This window comes from Mizuhopecten yessoensis, unplaced genomic scaffold (assembly GCF_002113885.1).
Source record: "Mizuhopecten yessoensis strain PY_sf001 unplaced genomic scaffold, ASM211388v2 scaffold2729, whole genome shotgun sequence".
Taxonomy (NCBI): domain Eukaryota; kingdom Metazoa; phylum Mollusca; class Bivalvia; order Pectinida; family Pectinidae; genus Mizuhopecten; species Mizuhopecten yessoensis.
The window spans coordinates 149627-161830 of record NW_018404690.1 but is presented as its reverse complement, the minus strand read 5'-3'; positions in this window follow the sequence as shown (position 1 = coordinate 161830).

The following is a 12204-nucleotide window of genomic DNA, read 5'->3' as shown; positions in this document are numbered from 1 at the left end:
TGATTTCCACATCACATCTAAATAATAAAATAAAGCTACCAGTACCTATGATATAACTCAGGTGACCGCTAAGGCCCTTGGGCCTTTTGTTTTGCTGGAGTTATGGCCCTTCGCACATAGGAAATTATCAAAAGAAACTTTTTTTTACTTATTTTGCTACCGCTTGCTTTCTGTTATTAGCTCACCTGCCAAGGACAAGTGAGCTTTTGCCCTGGTGCGCCCGTCGCATTGCGTCGCATCCGCATTCAATGTAAACACTTAGCAACTTCATTCATTGACAGATTTTGGTCAAACTTTAAACAAAGGTCAAGTATGGGTATACTTGGGACATCTTTGTATTTCAGGGATCCAAGGTCAAGGCCAAGGTCACATTTGCTATATATAGAAAATCATCCCGTCCCATCGCGTCCCGTCTCGATTCAATGTAAACACTTAGCAACTTCATTCTTTGACAGTTTTTGGTCAAACTATACAAAGGTCAAGTATGAGTATACTTCATAAATCGTTGTATTTCAGGGATCCAAGGTCACACTTGCTACATATAGAAAATCATCAACTGATTCAATTTAAACACTTAGCAACTTCATTCTTTCACGGATTTTGGTCAAACTTTATACATAGGTCAAATATGGGTATACCCTTGTTTTTCAGGGTTCCAAAGACATGGAGCGTTGCATGCTTTAGAGGACGGTAAAAAAACTTTTATTTTCTTCCACATATCTTTGGAGTTTTTAGAACATTGTAACATCGTTTCATCCAAGTAGTCACGTTTAGTTTGTTTTATTTTGGTCACGACCCTGTTACGGGCTGCCTTGTACACGTCCCAGTCCGTATCTAACTTGGATTTTCTTGCTTGTTCGTGTAAATAGTCACGTGTGTGCATTTCACTAAGTACATCATCATTAATCCATTGTTCGGATTTTGCACTGACACGTTTTTCTGTTAGTGGTATTTGTTTGTCGACAACATCATGAAACTACTCTTTAAAAGAGTCCCATGAATCGTCAATGCTGTCAAACACCTCGATAACAAACCATGGCGCCTGTGCCATGTGTGCTTTAAATTTGTCGACATTAATTTTCTTAAAATTTCGATATTTAATGTTAATATGATCACTATTGGCATGAGCAAAGTTTACTTTTCTGACAGCATACACTAAGTGATTATCGCTTATTCCTAACGGGATAACGCCGGCCTCTCTGCAGGAAAACGAGTCCGAGGTATATAAATGGTCGATTATAATGTTTCTGAGGTTGTTGTCTCCCTGGTCGGAGATGTAATGTTCTGATGTAAACTTTACACATTCATTTGGGTTTTAAGCATGTTGGTTTTCAGTTCGTCTATATTAAAATCACCCATGACAATTAATGGTTGGTCAGGTGCTGAAACCTTTTCTATAATCTTGATTATCTTAAGACTGTTATGACACATTTTCTTAAGCATCATCACAGGGGCCTGTGGTATGATGCAGTTCTATGGGAACACTCGGAAGAAAAAAAACATGCTGAGCATGAACATTAGGAAAATTGGTATTATTTTTATTGTATAATGAGATTAATGACCAAATGCTTTAAAAATCAAACCATAAATAGTAATTGTGTAATGGGCAGAACCATTAACAAAATCAAACATATTTATTCTCGTGCAACAATAATAATGATAAAGGTTCAATTGTTTCCCTTATTGTATCAGGTATGCAGATGGGATGACCACATCCTTATATGTTGCAAGTGGAAGAGATTACTTTTTCGCCTATAAACCTTCCTGGCAGAGACACCTATATATCCGCGTAGGACTACCTGGTACATGTAATACAATTGAGTTATAAACGTTTTAATATTATAATCCAATTACGCTCTAGTCAATTAATTAGGTCATTATCATTTTTTTCGATGGATAATAATTATTCAAATATTGGAACTACATTGTATTTCAATTCGAAATATTTTATTTATGAAATTATGAAATTATGTATGGGCCTTGCCAAATAGATACCCTATTTATTCGATGCACTGTACCATTATTTGAAACAAATCATTCTCTTAACTTAAGGTGTCCCTATTCTATATTTTTCCAAATGACAAAAATGTCTCCAACCATTTTTCATGTTTTCAGATGTACAATTTCATTTTAACAAACTTGCCTGCAAGTTAATTTTAAAACGTTCTACTAGCCCAACCTATGTTTTCATAGTTAATATTGAACATTTTCACTAGCTCAAATTGATATTAAATCTACTAGCCCAAGTGTTGAAATAGTTGTACAGTTGTACAGTATTACACACCCCTGGCAGAGAAATTCAATATATATATATGTATATTTAATAAAAATACTGTCATAATACTGTACTTAAAACCTTAACAAACAATCTAGTCATTTTTTTATCAATTCCCTTTCAGAGCCCATTTGTCCCTGCCTTTTTACCAGTTATTTCACATGGTATATTATGCATGCACATTAATTTTGTGTTACCTTATCATTTCATTCTAATCATAATGGACAAACTAGTATTATGCAATGATGTTTTCTGTGATTGGTTTATCATATGTTGTGATGCTGGTTTTTTTTATCAAACAGTTTAACAGAAAGTAGACGCCACTCAGAAACAACATTTAGAAGAATATGGCATCAGTGTCTTCCCCATATTCAGTTTATGACATGCAGGACAGATTCTGCCAGAATATGAATCTTTTAGGAATTGCATACAGAAAGTAATAAAATTGAATTGGGTACAATATGTACAGCAATGATTTGCTTAAAGGTTGATTACAGCAGTGTTACTTTACTTTAAAATTCTGCCTATAACCTATACTACTTTACAAGTAATATACACCCCAAACACCCCAAAACAATTACCCAGCATCATCATCAGCAGCAAGCAGCAGCAGCAAGTACAACAGCAGCAACAGCAGCAGAAACCATCCTACATAGACATTATGAAGCAGCCGGTAAATGCTGTATTTACCCTGCAGCAGCAGCAGTTGGAGCGTCGGACACCCATTAGTTACAGTAGGCCTATAGATTACTAGCCAAATGCACAAACCCACACGACTAATCTACCTACACCAACACCGCCGCCACCATCGCCGCCATCGCCGCCGCCGGGGCTTCAACCATCGCCACCACCGCCACCGCCGGGGCTTCAACCATCGCCACCACCGCCACCGCCGGTGCTTCAACCATCGCCACCACCGCCGCCGCCGCCATGATGAGCTACTTGACAACAACTACAGCAGCAGCAGCAACAACCATTCTACATAGACATTATGAAGCAGTCGGTATATGCTGTATTTACCCAGCAACAGCAGCAGCAGCAACAACAAGAGCAGCAAATACAGCAGCAGCAACCATCCTACATAGACATTATGAAGCAGCCGGTATATGCTGTATTTACCCAGCATCATCATCAGCAGCAAGCAGCAGCAGCAACTTCAACAGCAGCAGCAGCATAAACCATCCCACATAGACATTATGAAGCAGCCGGTATATGATGTATTTACCCTGCAGCAGCAGCAGTTGGAGCGTCGGACACCCATTAGTTACAGTAGGCCTATAGATTACTAGCCAAATGCACAAACCCACACGACTAATCTACCTACACCAACACAACCACCACCACCGCCGCCACCGCCACCGCCGCCACCTTCGCCGCCGCCGGAGCTTCAACCATCGCCACCACCGCCATCGCCATCGCCATATTCTGTTTAATTACAATGTTTTAGAATTACTTTATGTCTTTAATTTATTTCGTTTCTTTCCGAGGACATATTCATTCTAAAATAAGTAAACATAAGGCTAGCAGGTAATATTTAATCATATACAGTTTCTGAAAACAAAACTTTACTCATAAAAGGAAGTAGTATAGGTCTTTAACTAAAATAAGTACTAAGCTACAAAATATATGATAATCACCACAATAACGACTCGAGATCTATAAAATATATTATAATTACCAAAGTTACACTTCAGTGTCTATATATCATCTAATAACTACAGTTGTGCCATAGTAACCAACTTACTTCTATATAACATATACTAGAATCATTACGGTAACGAATTGAGGTTTATATAACATATTTCAATCACTACGATTCAGGTTTTATTTTAACACTCATCACACACGATGTGTGTTACAAGAGGTCAACATTTTAATACATTTCAGTTACATAGCAAAATGAGTACATATATTATTTATACAACATGTAAATATATAATACTACAGAATAATAGCACTGCCTTTATCTTATGTCACTTGAAAACGACTTATTTTAGGTAAAGCATTTAAATTACAAATAGAAATCATTCCTTTCAGCTTAAAATTGTTGAGTTTGTAGTGTAATACTTATGGATATATATTTGTCTTAGTGATGATATATAAGCATTTTGGCATTTAAACAAATAATGTGGTTCATCACCTATACCAGTTTGACATAAAGGACATATTCTATCTGATTTTGGAGTTCCATTCCAGTGTCCAATCTCTATTGGGAAATATATATTAGACGCTCGGAATTTACAAATAATTTTCCTATCTTTTTCATTAAGTTTTGTTAGATATGATTCATACTGAAAGTTTTTTTTAAATATGGAGTAGAATTTACCACGAGAAGAGTTTTCTATCTCTTGGAACCATTTCTGTATAAATTGATCTTTTAACCGCTGTTTAAGTAAAGCTTTGAAATGATTTCTATTCATTGTATATGTATTTTGAAAAATCCAAACTGCTAAAACCGAACTTGTTTGATATATCTTTTATGTAGTTATTCATTTGTTCATTTGATTATAAAACATATGCCATTTTATATATCAGACTAGATAACTTGCCCCCGCCATTTAACTATTTAAACCAGAACATGATCATTCTTGTCTTGATTTCTACTTCCAGAGGATATCTCCCGGTTTCTCCATAAATCATGTAATTCGGAATAGAATTTTTCACATTCATGATTCTTTTACAAAATTGCAAATGCGTTCTTTCTATGGTAATAGTATTTTCGAATACCCATATCTCACAAAGATTCAATAGGATCGGTGAAACAAGAGAATCAAATAACTTAAGTTGCAAATCAACAGACAATGGAATATTTCTTATTTTCTTGTACAATGCATATAGTGCCTTTTTAGCTTGTTCAATTATTTTTCTTTTTGCTTTACTAAATGTACCATTGCTATTAAATAATATGCCCAGACATGAATTAGAATTTGGACTTAGATATTTTCTTCATTCAATTTAAACACATGTTGTTGTCTACGTTTTCTTTTTCCAAAGATGACGAGTTTCGTTTTCTTTACATTAATAGTCAACTTCCAACTTCTTCAAAGTTTTGAAACACATTCAGGGCATGGTGTAACCCCTCCGGTGTCTCAGCCATTAACACAGTATCATCCGCATACAGTATTACAAATAGTTTAAGATACATTCCAATGTTAATTTGACAGAGTCTTTCTACATTATTAAGATATGCAACAGGGAAAACAAAAATGGGGATACATTTTCCCCGTGTTTTAATCCGACATTGCAAACGAAAAATTCCGAAATTTCATTTCCGTTTTTAACACATGACTTGGTATTAAAATATAAGTTTTGGATAACCTTAAAAACTTTTCCATTTTCGTTACTTTTTAACATCTTTTGCCATAATCCCGCTCGCCAAACTGTGTCGAACGCTTTTCGAAAATCAACAAATTTACAATACAACCTTTTCCCTTGGGCAAACTATATGTTTATTAATGAGTGTAATATAAAAATATTTTCAGTTGTCGAGTAACCTTTTCTAAACCCTGCCTGAGAGGGTGAAATTAGGTTAATTTCATCAACTAATTTAGTTAATCTATTATTGATGATATGAGTAAACACTTTCCCCAAGCAAGATACTAGAGTAATAGCTCTATAGTTGTCCAGGTCGCAAGTTTCTCCTTTATTTTTATAAATAGGCTTAATTATTCCAATTGTCCAAGAGTCTGGGACTAATCCAGTATTTAGTATACTGTTAAATTACATTGTATATACATGTAACGGCATAAAGTTAGTTAATGTACTCTTGATATGCTCTTTTAAAAAGTCATCATTTCCACATGCTTTGTTATGTTTTAAATTACTTACCGCATGTATAACCTCTTCCTCTGAAATATCTTCGTCTAGTATTTGGTAAAAAGTATTATTTTCTTGTTCGAGAAAATATATGTTATCATCATCCCGGTCATCAGTTGAATTGTTCAGCTTTTTGGAATACGCAAACAGTTCATTTATTGGTATGTCAGCTTTATTAGATTTAGCTTTACCAGATAATTTATTTAATAAGTTCTATAGTGTTTTGGGGTTACTATTTGCAGATTCCCTTATATCCCTTTCCATTTTATGCTGATATTCCTTAAAACACCTATTCATTCCTTTTCTATATTGTTTACTCTTATTTCTCAGGGCTTTTTTGCTTATTTGATTTTTCACTGATTTATACTTAATCTTGCCCAAGTGAAACTCATTTCTCAGTTTTCTACATTTTCCAGTATACCATGGTTTATTAGTTGTACATTTATTACTCTTGTCAAGTCTGGATACCTTCTACCGAACGCCTTTTGAGCTGACCTTGTGAAGAGGTTACCTATTCGACTCACAATGTCGTTAAGTTCGGTTTTATTAATTTGGTACACGGAAAGACTCATTGACTATGTAATATATAAATGATAATTAATGGCTTCAATGTATATTTAACGATATATTTAATTTTTGCATTAGTTTAGCTCTCGCCTTATTCATCCTCCGTCATGACAGCGAACATTAGTTAACAGAGCACCGTTCATTACAATCACTTGTACAGGTAAAATGTCCACTGGGAGAATATGGAGGTTACCGCTGAAGGACGAATGTTTGAAAGTGGTACAAACACATTATACTACATTATCATTATTTCCACTATTGTGAAACATTCGAAAGAAATATTTATAAAGATGTTACGTTACAGTATATAGTTGTTCGAAATTCAACTGTTTAAAAATACAAATATGATTTTTGTTTTAAATATAAAAAACTCCCTGATATGGTCAAGCTCAGGACCTTTTCATTTCAAAACCTATCCTTAACCAATGTTAAAATCTAGGAATATTAAATGACCGACATGAAATTGAGTGTCACATTTATTGGCTACAAAAAGTATAGAAATAGTAAAGAATTGTTGATAACTTAACAGGGGGAGTAAATCTAAGTCAAATACAATATTTTAGTTGCTTTTCTATTACATGTTGTATAGAAGGGCGGAAACCTCTTTTAGAAAAATCAGAACGAAACTCTTGTTCGCGATTATACAGTTGTAACTGATACTGTGGCATTCGTAACTTTAATTTAAAGTTTAACAAAATGTACCGACGTTCCTTCAAAATTCCTGTCGTCGACCTCGTGGCTGCCTAGAGCCAGGAATTAGTTTTGATGTAATTTTTATCAAAACTCGATTACAATTCATAAAAATACTATATAAAACCAAAACCCGATTACATAATTTATCATACTCTCCACTTCGTAACAATAAAACCATCATAAATAACAACTAAGAGCGAGAGATGCTATCTTTATGAAACGGAGACGATGACCTTTGGGTATATCACCTCATTCCTATTTGGCAAACCGCATTTAATACTAAATTGTGAATGTGCAATCAATCATGTGTCTTACATTTAGCCTTGTTCTTATGAATTACAAAGTATATATATCCATATTAATTTTACAAACATAAAATATAAGAGAAAAAAAGCGGTAACTTAATGAACATGCTAGAACTGGACATTGCAAAAGAAAGAGAATATAATCATTATTTAAATATTAACACGTTATTTGTTAACATACGACATTTCGAACCCTCTGCACCTGTAACTGGTATGGCATAAGAAAGACACAACATAAGTATGAAACATGGAAATATTTTAAAATACCAAGATGATTAAATACATTTTCACGATATTGTCATATTGCTTACCAAAAAACTTCAAGTCCATGTGTTGACAGGAAATCTGCGTTTTCTTGCATGTTTGTGTAAAGGGTCGTGTTCACAATAGTTTACACCACAACTAGCAGGAATTCTCACAAATGCTGATTACGATAACCAAAGTACCTGAAATATGAAACTTCGAAAAGTGATGTACTGTAAGAATTGGGAACATGAAATAGCTGAAATAAATCGATCTGAAAAAATCACATACCACGTGGAGAAAAAAAACCATCAGTGTTCTGACAGTCAGATTTTAATATGAACATGTCAGGATTCGAACACTTGACTTCCGATGTTACCAATGACAATAAGTGGCTAGGTGCAGTTTTCTGTTCTAGTCCCCTACAATTGAATCAAATCTAAGAGGAGATAACTGGGGTGGAAAAGAACATTAATTATCTTTAATGAGTTTGATTATGAGTATGGAATTATAAGTATGTAAATGTCGAACTAAGTGAACTAAGAAGGGGGTTACCTTTATTAAGGTCAACTATTAGACTAAGTGACGATATCCTTTTTCTGTCAAATTGTGATTAACCATTTTCTACACAAACACGTTTTCTGTTATATGTAAATCACAATGTGCACCGCTAGCAGTATAGACTCACAGTGACACACACACACACACACACACGCACACACACACACACACACAAACACACACAAACACGCACATACTGTATATCGATACGAAATTCTTGCTTCACGTTCTCAACATGAAATATACCATTCAAGACATGTTCTCCGTGTTTTTAATTCGTACCTAATAGGAAACATCTCGAAAGGAAAAAAATATACAAGATGAATTAACCAATTTGTTGGATTCATACGGATATTTCTTTTGTTATAACTGTTTATCATCGCTAACCTAAAAACTCTAAGTCCATGTGTTGACAGGAAATCTTTTTTTCATGCACGTTTGTGTGAAGGGTCGTGTTCACAATTGTTTACAAAAATACTTTCAAGTACCCTACCTGCCTACTTCTAGATGTAATTAATCTCATATTGGTGATCTATCCAAACAAAGGAATGATGACATACTGTGTTTGAAATCTACTTCTTAGGTTAATAGTGCATTTCAATGACTATTCTATTTAGTCCATTTGTACTGGCCTAAGGACTGTCTTTCTGTGGCTGTACACGTTTTATAGGTTTTTCATCATGTCAAAGTGTTTACTGGATGTAGAAAGTCAGGCTAAAATATGTAGTGTTAGGCGATGAGTATTAAAACTTTCTTTGGCTAATAAAATGATGGGAAATTAACAAAACAGAACTTGTTATTTACTATCTACAACAATATAAATATAATAGTATTAAAAATAGGAATAAAATATTCTGTGCCTGAACAAAAATGACTGTTTTATATTCTGAAATTGATGTTTAACAATGTTTTGAGAAAAACAATCACTAAATTGAAACAGCAAGATTTTTACGTTTTTCCACAAATGACCTCATCAACCTTAAATATTTACATGGGAAAAGACTGAGGCTAAACATACCACCATTTCCAACTGAAATATAATAGTCAAATACTTATTACACAGGTAATTTCTGTACTGTACTGGTTGGTCGGGTGATGAAGTGGATAGCGCACTTGCCTTTCACCAAGGCATCCGGGGTTCGATTCCCCGATCGGACATGAAAAGGTATGGGGTCACCTGTCCGACCACGTGTGTTTTCTTTGGGTACTCGGTTTCCTGCCACAGTAAGGCACTCTGCTCGCTAATATCCATGCCAACACAAATGTGATTAATATAAGCTGAAATAACATGTTTCATAATTGTTGTAAAGTAAATAAAGTTTATATTTAATTCCTGTACGAGTTTTATCCAAAGTATACGCTTAAGAGAAATAAAAATGGTGATTTATCCGTAGCACAGAAGGCCGTGCATATTCAAATAGCCAGGACTTTTTGATTTTCTAGATTTTTTTCTTTATTGCATTCTAAGAAATAATCTCTTCAGTACATTAAAAGCTCTTTGAACTGGGCATGGCTGACATTTAAAGTGACGGCGTAATAATACTGTAAGACAGTGACCATGCTTGCAACGTCAAAACTCGCACAACTTAATTTCATGTGCGGTCATTCTAAAAACTCGCACCACTTAATTTCATGTACGGTCATTCCAAACTGGCACAACTTAATTTCACCTGCGGTCCTTCCAAAACTAGCACCAATAAATTTCATGTACGGTCATTCCAAAACTCGCTGCAAACATATTTTTGTCACAGCTATAACCGAAACGAAACTGTACAAATGTAAGTCTATAAAGTTTAAAAGTACAAAAGTGTTATTTGTCCCATGGTCATATGGAACCTTATTTGTTTTTACATTTCAATATTTGTGTATGACTTAATACCATATTCAACTATTTCCATTTAAATGCTCTAGAATTTCTCTTTAAATCATGCTTAAACAAAATACTATGCATACACTATGTTAACCGTCGGTTACGTTTGTATCAATTTTAACAGTAATGTCGGAAATAATGACGTTGTGAGCAACGTCAGAAGTCATATAGCATACTCTTTAAAGTGGCGTCAAATCGTCAAATATTGACCTGACTGACATAATTTTATATAATTTTGACAAGGAATGATTCTAGATTTCGAAATAAAAAAAATCACAAAATTTATTTTTTACGACTTAATAATGGTCTGCCGGAAGGTATCTTCTAAAAGAGCCGGCATTAAACCAATGCCAGGTCAACGTCAATACGTGTACATGTATTTGTTCATCGTCTAAAATTTCATCAGCTTTTGAAAACCATTTGTTGAGAATATGAACGAAATAACTAAAATATTTGAAGTATTTTTTATAGTCTATACATAAGGTATTTATACATCACCCCTCATAAAAGAAACAATTGATAATGAATTTATTTTGAAATCAACAATGATTTTCCAGACCCCCAATACGAGTTTAATGCCATTTTTCAGCAACGTATTACTGTTTTACACCGCATGTCGATTTATAACTAGCTATAGGCAGAATCTATTTAATTTTATTTGGCATCCTTACCTGTCAAACCTCGTTGACTGTAACAAAATATAAAATTAAACTCGGTGTTAAGGATGGAGCAAAAATTGAGATTATATATCGATATAACGACATCCGATCTTTCGACAGGAAAAGTTAAATGATTCTTCAAAAACGGACGTGCTGCCATATTTCCCAGAACGGACTTAAATAAAAAGTGGACGAACTTGCCCCGATCTCCCCTAATTGTTATGTAGGTCTTAAATTCTCATTAGAGATTGTGTTTTGTTGTCATTCCTCGACTTGCCGACTTTAAATAAATATCTTATCTCATTCTGAAATCAGTATTTTCCCTTTCTAAAGGAATCAGTAAATATCGGAGATCAACAAGAGTAACGCTCTTTTAAGGCTTTGCCTTTTGATATTATGCACTAACATTCACTATATACACACTATTTCTATAATACTAGCCATGCAAAATATTAACCGAACCAATGTTACCATCTCACATTAACACAATATAATATCTAAACACATGCATGTACCACCTACTACTATATCACGGCCGTTCCGACTTAAATTATATACAGTGTGTTTTACAACCGCAGGTAATCTCAGTTGAAAATGATTTTATCTTATTAATTTGTTAAGTTCATCCAAAACAAAAATATTTCAAGTAAACATAAGGCAATGTTAGAATAGTCATATACATTTTATGAATACAAAACTATAACCATTATAGTAACTACTCCATGTCTTTTTTTAGCTCACCTGGTCCAAAGGACCAAGGTGAGCTTATGCCATACCGTGGCGTCCGTCCGTCGTCCGTCCGTCAACAATTTCTTTAAACGACTTCTTCTTCTTAACCACTGATTGAAATTTAACTAAATTTGACTGGAAGCATCCCTAGGTGGTGGGGATTCAAAATTGTACAAATGGTGGGGCTGACCCCCAGATGGCTGAGGGCGGGGCTAAAAGGGGGTAATTTGGCTAGATTGCTATAAACAACTTCTTCTGCAGAACTATGCACTGGATATCGATCATATTTGGTCGGAAGCATTCATAGGAGGCAGGGATTCAAAATTGTACAAATGGTGGGACTGCCCCCCCCCCCTCCCCCAGGCTAAGGGGTGGGGCCAAACAAAGTTTATTGCCTGGAAATGGTTGAGATCCCCACCATATAACCACATATACATTTGCTGAGTATAAAGAGAAGAATGCACATTTGCTTCCGGGATGGCCCTA